Here is a 16,848-nt window from a genome sequence, read left to right on the forward strand (position 1 = left end):
ACATGGTGGGCACTGCTGAACAGCACAGCACATTACACAGTGGGCACAACACACTACATTCTGAGCACAACACATGGCAGGGTGGAAACAGAACAGCACATGACAAGGTGGGAACTGCACATGATGTGGTGGGCACTGCATGGAACAGCACATTACATGGTGGGATCACTGCATGGCACAGCACATGACATGGTGGACACAGCAAATTATATAGTGGGCAGTGCAAGGTGCAGCATATGACATGGTGGGCACTGAATGGCACAGCACATGACATGGTGGGCATTGCACATGACATGGTGGGCACTGGGTGGCACATCACATGACATGGTGGGCACTGCATATTACATGGCAGGCACTGCATGGCACAGTACATGACATGGCGGGCACTGCATGGTACATCACATGACATGGTGGGCACAGCACATTACATGGTGGGAACAGCACATGACATGGTGGGCACTGCAAGGCACAGCAAATTACATACTGGGCACAGCACATTACATGGGGGCACTGCAATGCACATGACATGGTGGGCACAGCATGACATGGTGGGCACTGCACATGACAAGGTGGGCAGTGCTCATGACATGGTGGGCACTGCACATTACATAGTGGGCACTGCATTGCACAGCACATGACATGGTGGGAACTGGGTAGTGGGTACAAGAGAGCACATGACATGGGGGGAATCAGCAGTGCATCCCCTAGCACAATAATTACACAACACCTCCCTAACAAATTTACTAACCTTATGTCAACAGCATGGGAGATGTCCTTCCTCCCAGGCTCCTGCTGGTTAGGCCAACATTAGCGCCCCTCCCCCAGACAGCTCCCAAACACAGAGGATCTGTGTGAGTGTAACTAGTGATGGGAAGTCCAGATCTTTAAAGTGAATCGGTTCATTTCGAACTGCTCACTGAAATGAACCGATTCAATGAATCGATTCTTCGGTTCACTTGCTGAGTCTACTGACAAGCAAGTGAACCGAAGCTCTGATTCAACCACATTAAATGATTAAAATCAGAAGAGTGATTCACACAGAAGGTTGGCAGGTCCTGGGGAGGTTTACTTTGATTTAGTTGATTGGCGCAGAGCACAAGCCTATTGTTGTCACATTAGCTCAGTGTCATGAATGTTGGTGATACTCAAACAGCTGTGTTAGGCTGGGTTCACACTTGTGCGATGCGGGAACCCTGCGATTCCACTACGGGTTCCTGCATCGCACCCGACTCGCACGACAGTTTACAATGACATATGCGAACTGCTGGGGAATGTCATACAATGTTAATGACACCCCCATTTCAGCTCGCATGTCGCACTGCAAAAGTGTCAGTTTGGACATGAATCGCATTACATGGGTGCCAATGCGATACGATTCTGGTGCGGACCAAAAAAAGGGTCCTGTGCGTGTTTAGTCCAAATGCGATACGATTTCAGCCATACTATCTGTATGGCTGAAATCGCATTGCACGGACATCGCCTGTGATTTGCACTGCAGTGCAAATTGCATGCGATTTTGCACGATGCAGCAGTGTGAACTGGCCCTGTGCCTAGGTTTCCGCAAATTCTATGGATAGCAATGTTAACTGTGAAGTTGCCCCAGAATGCAGTTCACATGCACACAAACCCCACTTTTTATTTAGGCTCTGTTTCCACTTGTGCAACTTGTCCTGTGACTTGGGACTGCAAAGTTGCATGACAAGAAGTACCCGATTTCCAATGAGTACCATTCATATCTGTGCGACTTCAAGTCACAGCGACTTCAAAATAGTACCTGCACTACTTTGGTCCCATTTTAATGTGACTTCGAGGTCCCTAAACCTCCAGAATACACAGGCATTGCTTGAAGTCGCGGCAGAATCGTGCAACTTTCAGGCTTTTTAGGCTAACGCAGCCTGAAAGTTGCACAATTCTGCCGCAATTTTGATGCGACTTTAAAGCAATGCCTGTGTATTCCGGAGGTCTATGGATCTCAAGTTGCATCAAAGTGGGACCAAAGTAGTGCAGGGACTACTTTGAAGTCGCACAGATATGAATAATACTCATTCGAAATCATAGAGTACAAAGTCGCAGGACAAGTTGCACAAGTGGAAATGGAGCCTAAATGAAAAGTGGGTTTTTGTGCATGTGAACTGCATTCTGATGTGCCAACTTCACAGTTAACATTGATAGCCATCAGATTTGCCCGTAGCCTTTACAGCGCATGCGCAGTAATGATGATCAGATTTTACTAACACTACCATGGGCGAAGTACCCCTGGTAATAAAATTCAATCGTTAAGGCTATTTTCACACTTGTGCGACTTGAAAGTCAAGTGCTTTTGCCATGATTTTTGCCATGACTTGAAGCAATGTCTGTGTAATCTTGAGGTCTCTGCCACAAGTCGCATCAAAGTCGGACAAAAGTAGTACAAAAACTACTTTGAAGTCGCACAGATATGAACTGAAGTCGTAGGAAATCACGAGTTATGACTTGTCATGTGACTTTGCAGTCTCAAGTTGCAGGACAAGTCGCACGAGTGTGAAAGGGCCTTAGGCTGTCCGTACCACCTTATCACTGCTGCTACCTCATTGGTTTAGTGTATTGTTTTACTGGTGGTGACTTGTGGTTCTTTCAGTGTACTGGGTTCTAAAAACTGATATGATTCTTTAACTCGGTAACTTGTATGATTCTTTAACTCGGTAACTTGTATGATTATTTAACTCGGTGTACTGTGTACTCCTGACTCTTGTTTTAAGTTTGTATCCAGTTCCTGAGTGTCACTGTGCTGTGAGCCAGCTGATTGGTTGCAGGGAGGGGCTGAGGTCTCTCACTCTAGAATCATATTACCAGGCCTGCTCTACTGTGTACTGAGTGCATAGTGAATTGTTTCAAACGAATCAGTTCACTCAGATGAATCGATTCATCCAGTTCACTGAAAAGAACGATTCGTTCATGAACTGGACATCACTAAATGTAACAGATCTTGTGATAGGAGTCAGACATCTGCAGAGACAAGCCTTGGCTGCAGTGACTAACACTTGTCTCCTCCATGTGTGCAGTGCACAGAGGGCTCCTCTTCTTTCAAGAAGGCACACAGATATTGATAAGCCACTGGCATGGGCCTATATTGAGGGAGGGGCCTGGAGCTGCAGCTCCACAAGTCCCTATGTTAATCCGGCCCTGTATGTTTGCAAGGGTAATGTTTCGGCCTGCGTAGCAGCCTTTTAGAAAGAGGAACCTGCCTTCTTTATCGGATTGCATGTCGGTGTACTGGAATGGACAATTTTTGTGTATCAGAATGGCCACACCCTTTGTTGTTGTTTTGTTTTGTTTTGGCTAATAGGTTCGTAGCATGGTATACTATAGGGAAATGGCGACTAAACAGTTTAGGAATGGCATTAGAGCGGAAGTGAGTTTCTTGAAGGAATACGATATTGGCTTTGTGTTTCTGCATCTTAAGGAGGGTTTGGGAGCGTTTTTCCGGGGTATTCAAGCCTTTGACATTCAGTGATATAATTTTTGCAGTTAGACTGGTGGCCAGCTTGGTGGCACTATTACGATTGATTGGCATGGCTGATACAAGTAGCTAGATTTACTTAGGTAGGATAGGTGTCAAATAGGGGAGTCTGACTCGGGAGCAGAATTGTGGTTTTGGAGGTAACGCTAAAAGGCTCTCAAGAGGTCTCACAGAGAATTATCAGAAAGCAATCTTCAAAGCCAAAAAGGACCACTTCTCATATACAATCTCAATGGCCGCAAACCAACCACGGGAACTGTTTAAATTGGTTAATCAATCAATGAATCCGGTGTGCCTAGAACCCCCAGAAAGTGAATCCCAGGATTACTGTGACAAACTGTCGGATTTTTTCATTGATAAAGTCAAAACCATCTGGGAAACAATCTGTCAGAAGAAAACATCCAACCTCAGCCAGCAAATACATAGAGGATGTCTGCACCAACATACCACAACCGCCAAAATTTTCACTATCCCCAATTACCGTAGACACCGCAAAAAACATCATTAATAAACTGCGTGACAGTACCTCACCTATTGACATCATCCCCACAAAACTACTGAAAGAATGCTCCGACATCGTGGCTCCAACCATAACCCACCTTAGAAACCGATCATTTCACGAAGGGATTGTTCCCAGCATCCTCAAACAAGGCATTGTCAAACCTCTACTCAAGAAACCAAACCTGGACCCTCAGGATCCAAACAACCGTAGGCCAATTACAAGCCTCAACACCATTTCTAAGATCATGGAGAAAGCTGTAGTACATCAGCTACAACTCCACCTGGATACTCACAAACTCCTGGACCCGCTGCAATCAGGCTTCCGTCCGGGTCATGGAACAGAAACAGCTCTCCTCAAGATTTCGGACGACGCTCTTGAAGCAGCAGATGACGGAGAGCCGTGTCTCCTAGGAGTCCAAGACATAGATCTCCAATGGTTCGCGTCCTTGCTAGGAAATCGATCACAGACAGTGAAACTAGTAAACTTCCTCTCCGAAACTCAGGCAGTCACCTGCGGAGTCCCTCAAGACTCTCCTTTGTCACCCGTTCTCTTCAACATTTACATTCGCCCACTCCTTCAAATCATCAGATGCTCAGATCTCTGCTTCCACTCTTACGCTGACGACACGCAACTTTATTTCCGGATCAATGGAAAAAAAGATCACCAACAACAACTTGAAAACTGCCTCAAATCAATAGAGGACTGGATGACCACTAACTCACTCCAGCTGAACGAATCAAAGACAGAGCTTCTTATCTTACACCCAAATCATAAGCCCGAAACCAAAACCTCCTGGTCTCCACCAACCGTCTTTGGGCAGACTATCTCCCCGCCTAGGAAAACCGGGTGCCGTAGGCTTTTTTTTAATATGTTGTTGGCATCGACGACCTGTTTTATTTTTCTGCTTGTTTGCCGAGGTGATCATCTTGGCGTTTGTCAAGTGGGTTGAGAGAGGCTAGCAAGGTTGCTTACGGCGACATCACCCCGAATGCACCTGATCTTGTCAGATCTTTAATGCTAAGCAGGGTCTGGCCTGGATAGTACCTGGATAGGACAACACCTGGGAATACCAGGTGCTGTAGGCTTTTTTTTTTTAATATGTTGGTGGCGTCGACGACCTGTTTCTTTTTTGCTTGTTTGCCGAGGTGACCATCTTGGCATTTGTCAAGAGGGTTGAGAGTGGCCAGCAAGATCCCCTATCGCCACATCACCCTGAATGCGCCCGATACCATCTGATCTCGGATGCTAAGCAGGGTCAGGCCTGGTTAGTACCTGGATAGGACACCACCTGGGAATACAAGGTGCCGTATGCTTTTTTTTAATATGTTGTTGGCATCGACGACCTGTTTCTTTTTTGCTTGTTTGCCGAGGTGACCATCTTGGCATTTGTCAAGAGGGTTTAGAGTGACCAGCAAGATGGCCTACAGCTACATCACCCTGAATGCGCCCTATCGCGCCCTATTTCGTCTGATCTCGGATGCTAAGCAGGGACGGGTCTGGTTAGTACCTGGATGGGAGACTGCCGGAGAAAACTAGGTGCTGTGGGATTTTTTTTATAGGTTGTTGGCATCGACGACCTGTTTTATTTTTCTGCTTCTGTTTTGTTTATTGCTTGCTCTTAATCCCTGTACTCTATACACCATTAAAGTTCGTGTGTGTTCATGTGTGAAGGTGTCCCAATACTTTTGACAATATAGTGTATGTGTAAGGGGGCACTCTGCCACACTCTGATCATTAATCAATTAGTTAGGTATCCTGATAATTTTTTATTACATTTAGAGGTTTGTAAGACGCAACAGATTGGGCCCGGCACAGATATCAGGTTTTTCAGGATCAATTCTAGTTGGTGCCCGGTCATGGTTTTTGATCTGTTGTTGCTGCAGTTGGCAGGACAACCCAGGGATGGTCCTCTTTTGCCCTTTAACGGGGCCCCGCTCACATCATCACTTTTCATCAAATACTGCCGCACACTTTTGGGGAATTTGGGGCTCAACCCCAAGTCCTACTCGGGTCACTCCTTTAGGATCGGGGCAGCCTCTGCAGCTTCACGTCAGGGGGTCCCCGTGCATATCAATAAGAGATTGGGTAGGTAGAGGTATTAATGCTATGCCAGGTACATCCCGGAGCCAGTAACAGAGATGTCCCAAGCGTTTCTTCATTCGACTGATTGATTGGTTCAGGATGAATAAACTTTGTATTTTCATCTCCCTGTCTGATGTACTTTTTGCCCCCTTTTAGGCATACTGACCACGTGACCACGGCACACCTTCAGGTCACTTTCTTTCAGTAGCTGTCATTCCCATTTCATCATTGTTATAAGAGTCTCTGAGGACAAGTGGGGAGGCGGAACGTAGGCCCGCCGTCATTTGTGGGAGGAGCCTCGTCGTTATAAGACGGCCTCGGTTCCTCCCTGCCCTGTCGGATGTTTCCGGAGGTTGTCCCACCCTCCCTTCCCCCTTTTTGTTTTTATCCCGTTTTCTTTTTTAGTACTACTTGGGAATGCCCCCTTTTAGGCATACTGACCACGTGACCACGGCACAACTTCAGGTCACATTCTTTCAGTATCTGTCATTCCCATTTAATCAGTTATAAGAGTCTCAGAGCACAAATAAAAAAAAAGCCTACGGCACCTGGTATTCCCAGGCAGTCTCCCATCCAGGTACTAACCAGGCCTGATCCTGCTTAGCATCCAAGATCAGACGAGATTGGGTGCATTCAGGGTGATGTGGCCATAGGCCATCTTGCTGGCCACTCTCAACCCTCTTGACAAACGCCAAGATGGTCACCTCTGCAAACAAGCAAAAAAAAAAACAGGCCGTCGACGTCAACATATTAAAAAAGAAGCCTACGGCACCTAGTTTTCCCAGGCGGTCTCCCATCCAGGTACTAACCAGGCCCAACTCTGCTTAGCATCCGAGATCAGACGAGATTGGGAGCATTCAGGGTGATGTGGCCGTAGGCGAACTTGCTAGTCACTCTAAACCCTCTTGACAAACGTCAAGATGGTCACCTCAGCAAACAAGCAGAAAAATAAAACAGGTCGTCGTTGCCAACAACATATTTAAAAAAGCCTACGGCACCTGGTATTCCCAGTCGGTCTCCCATCCAGGTACTAACCAAGCCTGACCCTGCTTAGCATTCAAGATCAGACAAAATCGAGTAGTTTCAGGATGATGTAGCCGTAGGCAAACTTGTCGGCCACACTCATCCCTCTTGACAAACGCCAAGATGGTCACCTCGGCAAACAAGCAGAAGAATAAAACAGGTCGTCAAAGTCAACAAAATATTATAAAAAAGCCTACGGCACCTGGTATTCCCAGGCGGTCTCCTATCCAGGTACTAAGCATGCCCAACCCTCCTTAGCATCCGAGATCAGGCATATTCCGGGTGATGGGGCCATAGGCGATCTTGCTGGCCACTCTCAACCCTCTTGACAAACGCCAATATGGTCACCTCGGCAAACAAGCAGAAAAATAAAACAGGTCGTCGACGCCAATAACATATTAAAAAAAAGCCTACGGCACCTGGTATTCCCAGGCTGTCTCCCATCCAGGTACTAACCAAGCCCGACTCTGCTTAGCATCAGAGATCAGACGAGATCGGGTGCATTCAGGGTGATGTGGCCGTAGGTGATCGTGCTGTCCACTCTCAACCCTCTTGACAAACGCCAAGATGGTCACCTCGGCAAACAAGTAGAAAAATAAAACAGGTCGTCGACGTCAACAACATATAAAAAAGAAAGCCGATAGGGCGTGGCTTGCCTAGAGAGAGGATGGCTGCTTAAGCTTTTTGCGCCGTCTTACCTCAGCCTAAAAAAGATCGATCACCGAGGATTTTACCTGAAAAACACTGTCACATGGGGATCTCCTCACTCGGACCCTCTGCATCTAGATCCCGCTCACCAAGGGACCTGGGATCCCGTAATACCCAGACAATACCGGATCTCTTCAGGAAGCAGGGGGCCGACATGGTGGCCTGTTCTCCCACGACTAACCACATCAGGATTACCCTGACGCTGACTGATCCACAGCACACCATGGCAGACAGTCCATCTCCCCATCACCAACAACTAAATATCCACCACCTGAGGACTGTCGCGGCTGATATAAAGAGCACTCTGACCGCGGCCATCTCGGACCTCCGCCACAAGATACAAGCAATCACAGGGAGAGTAAACTCCATGGAGCTAATGGCGGCGCAACAACAGCATGAATTGCAGATGGCTCAAGGCAAAGTCGACACACACACCTGGCAGCTCAGAGACCTCCAGCGCCATGTCGAAGATATCGACAATAGGGGACGAAGACACAATCTGAGGATGAGAGGCTTCCCGGAGTCGATCGAGCCTGAGCAAATCCTCCCAGCGGTCACATCCCTATTCAACCAGCTGCTAGTCCAATCCTCCAGTACACCTATAGCTATGGAGCGGATACATAGAGCCCTTAGGCCTAAGGGCAAAGATTCTGATCCCCCACAGGATGTCATCTGTTATGTTAACGACTATACCCTCAAAGAAGAGGTTCTTAAAAAAACTAGGAGCGATCCGAACCTGACATTTGAAGGCCATTCGATCCAGATATATCAGGATCTTTCGGCGATCACGCTGAAATATCAAAGAGACTTGCGCCCATTACTTGACGTGCTAAGGCAGAGAGACATCCGCTATCGCTGGAAGTTTCTGTTCGCTCTGCAAGCCTCTTACCAGGGCCGCACTGCCATCTTAAAAGTGCCAGAAGATCTAGAAACCTTCTGCAAAATGCTGGACCTGCCACTGGTTGAAGTACCTAATTGGTATGCTGATTTTCGGGTCCACATTTCACCCAACACCCACAGCACTGAAGATCTCATGGAAACTCAACTGTCCAGATCTCGCAGACATAGATCGCCATCCACCTTCAGACCACTTGGGGGACACACCGACCCCGCCACCCACCGACGAGCCTGACTTCGGCCCCGCTACCTCACAGAGCACACAGGGACCGCTAGACCTGTCGCCTCACGAGAGCTCCGGGACACCCATGCGATGGTGGATTAGCCTACATGCTTCATACCCTGCCTAGTGCCGCTCTCCTTTCCTCTGCCGTGCATATGGACCATTCCCTTACTCACCTGCCTTGAAAGACTACAGACACTTACACTAGCTTCCATTTCCCTGACTCCGGTTACCACCATGATTTCTACCTGGAGCAGTTCTGGGCCTCCAACCTGTCAGACGAGAGAGCATTCAACGCACGCACTCGACTAGACTCTATTCCTGCTCGGATCCCATATAGTTGTAGCCTTTTACTCTCTAACTGAACATTACCACGGCCGAATGAGCGCCCAGAAGGACCCGAGACACCTATCGGTAAAGTATACATCGAACGGAGCACTTGGTATATTTTAGTGACTGATCCGATCTTGTGCCCTGCTGCGACATTAATATTGGCACTTACCTCTATGCCTTATATAAACTATTCTTCATATTGCAGACCTCATATCATCATAGAGGAGCTAGTAATTCCATATACTTTACTAAACATCATACTACCCTGAAAGCAGGGGCCCGTTCACTACCATACAATATTGCAGGCATTGGGTGGTCAATTTATCAAGTGATACCCCCTTACTAGCCTTATCCCTGATCCAGGATATACAGGAGCCATGATTTATATGATTTTTATGCCCACCCAAACCTACCCCCCAGTACCCCCTCTTACAAACCGCCTTGGAATACCAGGTGCCATAGGCTATTTTTTTAATATGTTGTTGACGTCGACGACCTGTTTTATTTTTTTGCTTGATTGCAGAGGTGACCATCTTGGCGTTTGTCAAGAGGGTTGAGAGTGGCCAGCAAGATTGCCTACGGCCACATCACCCTAAAAGCGCCCGATCTCGTCCGATCTCGGATGCTAAGCAGGGTTGGGCCTGGTTAGTAGTGATGGACGAACTTCCGACGGGACGTTTCGTGAACGCGGACCGCGAACGTGGCCGATAGTTCGCCAACCGTAACGTTCGCGGCAGGCCCCATTGACTTCAATGGGAGGCGAACTTTGCAAACCTACAGGTCAAATTTGCAGCCACAAGATAATTACTAGCTATGCAAACATAGTCCCACCACATGGCCAATGACATAACACATGTATGAGGTGAATGTGGGATCGACAACTACAAGCATTCTTTTTTTATATGTGAAATTGTGACAATTCAGGACTGTGGAGCACATGAAGGCAATGGAGGAGAGGGAAGGTCAGGGTAGGCAAAGAAGAGGGTGCAGGAGATGATCACCAGCAGCGTGACATACAGCAATGACACCTGCACCGTGATAGAGTCATCTGACACCAGCACCGTGATAGAGAGCGCTGACATCAGCAGCGTGACATACAGCAATGACACCAGCACCGTAATATACAGCACTGACACCTGCACCCTAAGCAGCCCCAGGAGTAAATCAGCATAGCACAGGGATGGTGGGAGCCCCTCATAATGAGCATAGCACAGGGATGGTGGGAGCCCCTCATAATATGCACAGCAGAGGTAAAGCCCCAGGAGTAAGTCAGCATAGCACAGGGATGGTGGGAGCCCCTCATAATAAGCAGCCCCAGGAGGAAGTCAGCACAGCACAGGGATGGTGGGAGCCCCTCTTAATGAGCATAGCACAGGGATGGTGGGAGCCCCTCATAATATGCACAGCAGAGGTACAGCCCCAGGAGGAAGTCAGCATAGCACAGGGATGGTGGGAGCCCCTCATAATAAGCAGCCCCAGGAGGAAGTCAGCACAGCACAGGGATGGTGGGAGCCCCTCATAATGAGCATAGCACAGGGATGGTGGGAGCCTCTCATAATAAGCAGCCCCAGGAATAAGTCAGTATAGCACAGGGATGGTGGGAGCCCCTCATAATGAACATAGCACAGGGATGGTGGGAGCCCCTCATAATATGCACAGCAGAGGTAAAGCCCCAGGAGTAAGTCAGCATAGCACAGGGATGGTGGGAGCCCCTCATAATAAGCAGCCCCAGGAGGAAGTTAGCACAGCACAGGGATGGTGGGAGCCCCTCATAATGAGCATAGCACAGGGATGGTGGGAGCCCCTCATAATATGCACAGCAGAGGTACAGCCCCAGGAGGAAGTCAGCATAGCACAGGGATGGTGGGAGCCCCTCATAATAAGCAGCCCCAGGAGGAAGTCAGCACAGCACAGGGATGGTGGGAGCCCCTCATAATGAGCATAGCACAGGGATGGTGGGAGCCTCTCATAATAAGCAGCCCCAGGAATAAGTCAGTATAGCACAGGGATGGTGGGAGCCCCTCATAATGAGCATAGCACAGGGATGGTGGGAGCCCCTCATAATATGCACAGCAGAGGTAAAGCCCCAGGAGTAAGTCAGCATAGCACAGGGATGGTGGGAGCCCCTCATAATAAGCAGCCCCAGGAGGAAGTTAGCACAGCACAGGGATGGTGGGAGCCCCTCATAATGAGCATAGCACAGGGATGGTGGGAGCCCCTCATAATATGCACAGCAGAGGTACAGCCCCAGGAGGAAGTCAGCATAGCACAGGGATGGTGGGAGCCCCTCATAATAAGCAGCCCCAGGAGGAAGTCAGCACAGCACAGGGATGGTGGGAGCCCCTCATAATGAGCAGCCCCAGGAGGAAGTCCGCATAGCACAGGGATGGTGGGAGCCCCTCATAATGTGCATAGCACAGGGATGGTGGGAGCCCCTCATAATGAGCATAGCACAGGGATGGTGGGAGCCCCTCATAATATGCACAGCAGAGGTACAGCCCCAGGAGGAAGTCAGCATAGCACAGGGATGGTGGGAGCCCCTCATAATAAGCAGCCCCAGGAGGAAGTCAGCACAGCACAGGGATGGTGGGAGCCCCTCATAATGAGCATAGCACAGGGATGGTGGGAGCCTCTCATAATAAGCAGCCCCAGGAATAAGTCAGTATAGCACAGGGATGGTGGGAGCCCCTCATAATATGCACAGCAGAGGTACAGCCCCAGAAGGAAGTCAGCACAGCACAGGGATGTTGAACTTTACAAACCTACAGGTCATATTTGCAGCCACAAAATAATTACTAGCTGTGCGCACATAGTCCCACCACATGGCCAATGACATAACACATGTATGAGGTGAATCTGGGATCGACAACTACAAGCATTCTTTTTTTATATGTGAAATTCTGACAATTCAGGACTCTTGAGACAATGGAGGCGAGGGAAGGTCAGGGTAGGCAAAGAAGAGGGTGAAGGAGATGATCACCAGCACCGTGATATACAGCACTGACACCTGCACCGTGATAGAGTGCACTGACACCAGCACCGAGATAGAGAGCACTAACAGCAGCACTGATACCAGCAACTTGCTGCTGGGCCCCAAAAATATGACACCGCTCAACCTCTTCAAACAGGAGGGTACGGGCATATAGTACGGTGTGCTTTTTAGGTTGCGATTAGCAGACTGTACCTCACTGAACCCTATATACTGTAGTACACTATACCTTACCAGTCCTTATAAGGACCTTTGTGGAACTAGTAGGTTGTGATTAGCAGACTGTACCTCAGTCCCTATACTGATAAAGGACTGCTTCAGAATTGGGCAGCAGTCAGCAGTAGTGCACCTCAACCCAATATATTGTGGACCTATACCAGTCCTTAAGGATTAGCAGACTGTACCTCACTCAACCCTATATACTGTATTACGCTATACCTTACCAGTCCTTAGAAGGACCTTTGTGCAAATAGTAGGTTGTGATTAGCAGACTGTACCTCAGTCCCTATACTCATAAAGGACTACTGTTGCAGAAGGGCAGCAGTCAAGTATAATATTCTTTCTATATTTGGAAGAAAGAATATTATACGTGTACAAGCCTATTACCATACCAGTCCTGAAAAGAACCTTTGTTACAGCTACTGATTAAACTGACTGTTCCTCACTGCCACACACAGCTTCCTGCCTGTCCCTATTTAAACTGACAAAACACAGGCTCCTGCAACAATAACTTGAATAGCACTCAAAACTATATCCTGTACTACTTTACCATACCAGTCCTGAAAAGGACTTTTGTGGACCTAATAGTAACAGCTAATGATTAAACTGACTGTCCCTGCTGCACACAGCGTCCTGTCCCTCTCTCAGCCCTGACAAAAGACAATCTGCAGCAACAATGACTTGAATAGCAGTGCCTCAAACCTATATCCTGAACTACACCTATACAATACCAGTCCTTAAAATAACTTTTGTGGACCTAATAGCTAGCGATTTGGGTCACTGCAGTCTCTCCCTGCTCCACACAGCAACCTCTCCCTATAGTGACAGAAGAAAGAATGTAAAATGGCCGCTGGATCGGGTCTATTTATAAGTTAGGGGGAATGTCCAAGTGTCCATGTGCTGTAATGTCTCAATTGGCTGTCCTGTACCCCATGATGGATGTGTCATCATAGGTCAAAGTTCTTATACACAGTAAACACATAAGTCCGCCGGGCGAACAGCGGCAATAGTCGGCCGAACGGGCGGACCGTGAACAGCCGAAATTCGCAGCGGCACGACCGCCGGGCGAACAGTTCGGCCATCCCTACTGGTTAGTACCTTGATGGGAGACCGCTTGGGAATACCAGGTGCCGTAGGCTTTTTGTTTAATATGTTGTTGGCGTCAACGACCTGTTTTATTTTTCTGCTTGTTTACCGAGGTGACCATCTTGGCGTTTGTCAAGAGGGTTTAGAGTGACCAGCAAATTTGCCTAAGGCCACATCACCCTGAATGCGCCCAATCTCGTCTGATCTCGGATGCTAAGCAGGGTCGGGCCTTGTTAGTACCTGAATGGGTGCCCGTCTGGGAATATCAGGTGCCGTAGGCTTTTTTTTAATATGTTGTTGACGTCGACAACCTGTTTTATTTTTCTGCTTGTTTGCCGAGGTGACCATCTTGGCGTTTGTCAAGAGGGTTGAGAGTTGCCAGCAAGATGGCCTACTGCTACATCACTGTGAATGCGCCCGATCTCGTCTAAACTCGGATGCTAAGCAGGGTAAGGACTGGTTAGTACCTGGATGGGAGACTGCCTGGAAATGCCAGGTGCCGTAGGCTTTTTTTTCATATGTTGTTGGCATCGACGACCTGTTTAATTTTTCTGCTTGTTTGCCGAGGTGACCATCTTGGCGTTTGTCAAGAGGGTTGAGAGTGGCCAGCAAGATCCCCTATGGCCACATCACCCTGAATGAGCCCGATACCATCTGATCTTGGATGCTAAGCAGGGTCAGGCCTGGTTAGTACCTGGATGGGAGACCGCCTCGGAATACTAGGTTCCATAGATATTTTTTTAATATGTTGTTGGCGTCGACGACATGTCTTGTGTTTCTGCTTGTTTGCAGAGGTGACCATCTTTGCATTCGTCAAGAGGGTTGAGAGTGGCCAGCAAGATCACCTACGGCCACATCACCCTGAATACGCCTGGTCTGGTCTATTTCTTGGATGATAAGCAGGGTTGGGCCTGGTTAATACCTGCATGGGAGACCGCCTGTGAATACCGGGTGCCGTAGGCTTTTTTTTTTTATATGTTGTTGCCGTCGATGACCCGTTTTATTTTTCTGCTCGTTTGCCGAGGTGACCATCTTGGTGTTTATCAAGAGGGTTGAGAGGGGCCAACAAGATCACCTATGGTCACATCATCCTGCATGTGCCCGATCTCGTCTGTTCTCGGATGCTAAGCAGGATCAGGCCTTGTTAGTACCTTGATGGGAGACTGCCTTGGATATACCAGGTGCCATAGGCTTCTTTTTAATATGTTGTTGGCGTCGACGACCTGTTTTATTTTCTGCTTGTTTGCCGGGGTGACCATCTTGGCTTTTGTCAAGAGGGTTGAGTGTGGCAATCAAGATCGCCTATGGCCACATCATCTTGAATGCGCCTGATCTCGCATGCTAAGCAGGGTTGGGCCTGGTTAGTACCTGTATGGGGGACTGCCTTGGAATACCAGGTGCTGTAGGCTTTTTTTTTTAATGTTGTTGACGTCGACGACCTGTTTTATTTTTCTGCTTGTTTGCCGAGCTGACCATCTTGCCGTTTGTCAAGAGGGTTGAGAGTGGCCAGCAGGATCTCTTACAGCCACATCACCCTGAATGCACCCAATCTTGTCTGATCTCGGATACTAAGCAGGGTTGGGCCTGGTTAGTACCTGGATGGGAGACCGCTTGGGAATACCAGGTGCCGTAGGCTTTTTTTTTAATATGTTGTTGGCGTTGACGACCTGTTTTATTTTTCTGCTTGTTTGCCGAGGTGACCATCTCGGGCCTGGTTAGTATCTGGATTGGAGACCGCCTGGGAATATCAGGTGCTATAGGCTTTTATTTTTCTGCTGCTTGCCGAGGTGACCATCTTGGCGTTTGTCAAGAGGGTTGAGAGTGGCCAGCAAGATCGCGTACAGCCACATCATCCTGAATGTTCCCGATCTTGTCTTATCTTGTCTGATCTCGGATGCTAAGCAGGGTCGGGCCTGGTTAGTAACTGGATGGGAAACCGCCTGGTAATAACAGGTGCCATCGTTTTTTTTTAATATGTTGTTGGCGTCGACAAAGTTTTATTTTTCTGCTTGTTTGCCGAGGTGAATAACTTAGCGTTTGTCAAGAGTGTTGGGAGTGGCCAGCAAGGTCACCAAAGGCCATATCACCCTGAATGCGCACGATCTCGTCTGATCTCAGATGCAAAGCAGGGTCGGGCTTGGTTAGTACCTGGATGGGAGACCGCCTGGGAATAACAGGTGCCATAGGCTTTTTTGTAATATGTTGTTTGTGTAGACGGCCAGATTTTATTTTTCTGCTTGTTTGCCGAGGTGATCTCAATCCTCTTGACAAACGCCAAGATGGTCACTGAAAGGGTTAATCCTGTGTCTAGGGTGGTCCCTTCAACCTCTCAGACCTTAGATCCAATGTATTGTATAAATTCAGAGCGCTCTGGAATCAATTCTCAAAGGACAAATAAAACCACACACACACCATGGCGTCCTTCGAGAACTAATTGTATTGAGTTATTACAAAGCGATTGATATAGTATATTTCACGTCATACAGAATAAGACATGCGCAGTAGACATCAAGACGATTACAGCTGGTCAAGACAAAAACGCTATTGTTCTTTGTTCTAAGCTAGCTGAATTAATATAAGAAAATATACATAATTCCTTCTGTAGCTAAAGAATGCTGAGAAACAGTGTGAAGGTTATAGATAAGTGTGTGAGAACACATGAGTTAGAAGAATCTCATGTTGAGACAGTTATCTGAGAAGTTAAAGGGGTGTTCAAACTGTACATATTGTAAAATGGAAGTTTGTGAATATTAAGATGGCTGACAGAAACAAGATGGATGCTTAACATAACCTTTCAACCCCCTCTTAAGTCATGGAATGACTTCTACATATCCGCAGCCTCCTGAAATCTACGGTTCTTGCTACATTTGTTATATTCATTTACATAAAGCTGCAGATATTGTGTATATGCGTGAGAAGGTTGGTCTGGTGTAGTACACTTGCTAATACAAAGTAGAATAAGCTTGAAAATCAGGTAGCCTATCAATCCTAACAATAGTACTATGATAATCATAATCACTATGTCCTTTAACCATGAAAACATTCCACCTAAACCCAAACTAAAAAAGGGGTTCCATCCATAATTACCTATGTCCCTTGCTTGTTTCATTAATTCATTTACCTGTGTTCGGTGTTGATTAATAACATCATAGTAGTCTGGGATTTCCAGGCTGGTATTGTGAAACCATGTACAACATTCATAATCTTGGGTCATTTCGCATAAACCAGTCAGAGCTGCACTCATGCTTTCAATAGCCAATTCGTGTAACTCTAGTTGTCTTCTAATT

The 16,848-nt window shown here is 47.6% G+C and overlaps 1 long non-coding RNA gene, 1 other non-coding gene and 7 pseudogenes across 2 annotated transcripts in view; 4 read left to right on the top strand and 5 right to left on the bottom strand.

The window, feature by feature from the left end:
* The window catches only part of LOC143959126 (uncharacterized), a 55,753-nt gene that overhangs the window by 21,374 nt on the left and 17,531 nt on the right, over positions 1–16,848 (bottom strand). The window lies entirely within an intron of this gene.
* On the top strand, positions 5,196–5,314 carry LOC143959202 (5S ribosomal RNA; annotated as a pseudogene).
* On the bottom strand, positions 6,620–6,738 carry LOC143959200 (5S ribosomal RNA; annotated as a pseudogene).
* Positions 6,844–6,962, bottom strand: LOC143959227 (5S ribosomal RNA). Its single transcript, XR_013270191.1, has one exon. It is a non-coding gene; the product is annotated as a 5S ribosomal RNA (ribosomal RNA).
* On the bottom strand, positions 7,070–7,188 carry LOC143959150 (5S ribosomal RNA; annotated as a pseudogene).
* On the bottom strand, positions 7,514–7,632 carry LOC143959230 (5S ribosomal RNA; annotated as a pseudogene).
* On the top strand, positions 13,724–13,842 carry LOC143959241 (5S ribosomal RNA; annotated as a pseudogene).
* On the top strand, positions 15,079–15,197 carry LOC143959236 (5S ribosomal RNA; annotated as a pseudogene).
* LOC143959248 (5S ribosomal RNA) lies at positions 15,632–15,750 on the top strand (annotated as a pseudogene).

This window comes from Lithobates pipiens, unplaced genomic scaffold (genome assembly GCF_037356315.1).
Source record: "Lithobates pipiens isolate NorthernLeopardFrog02 unplaced genomic scaffold, aLitPip1_a1.2 Scaffold_67, whole genome shotgun sequence".
NCBI lineage: Eukaryota > Metazoa > Chordata > Amphibia > Anura > Ranidae > Lithobates > Lithobates pipiens.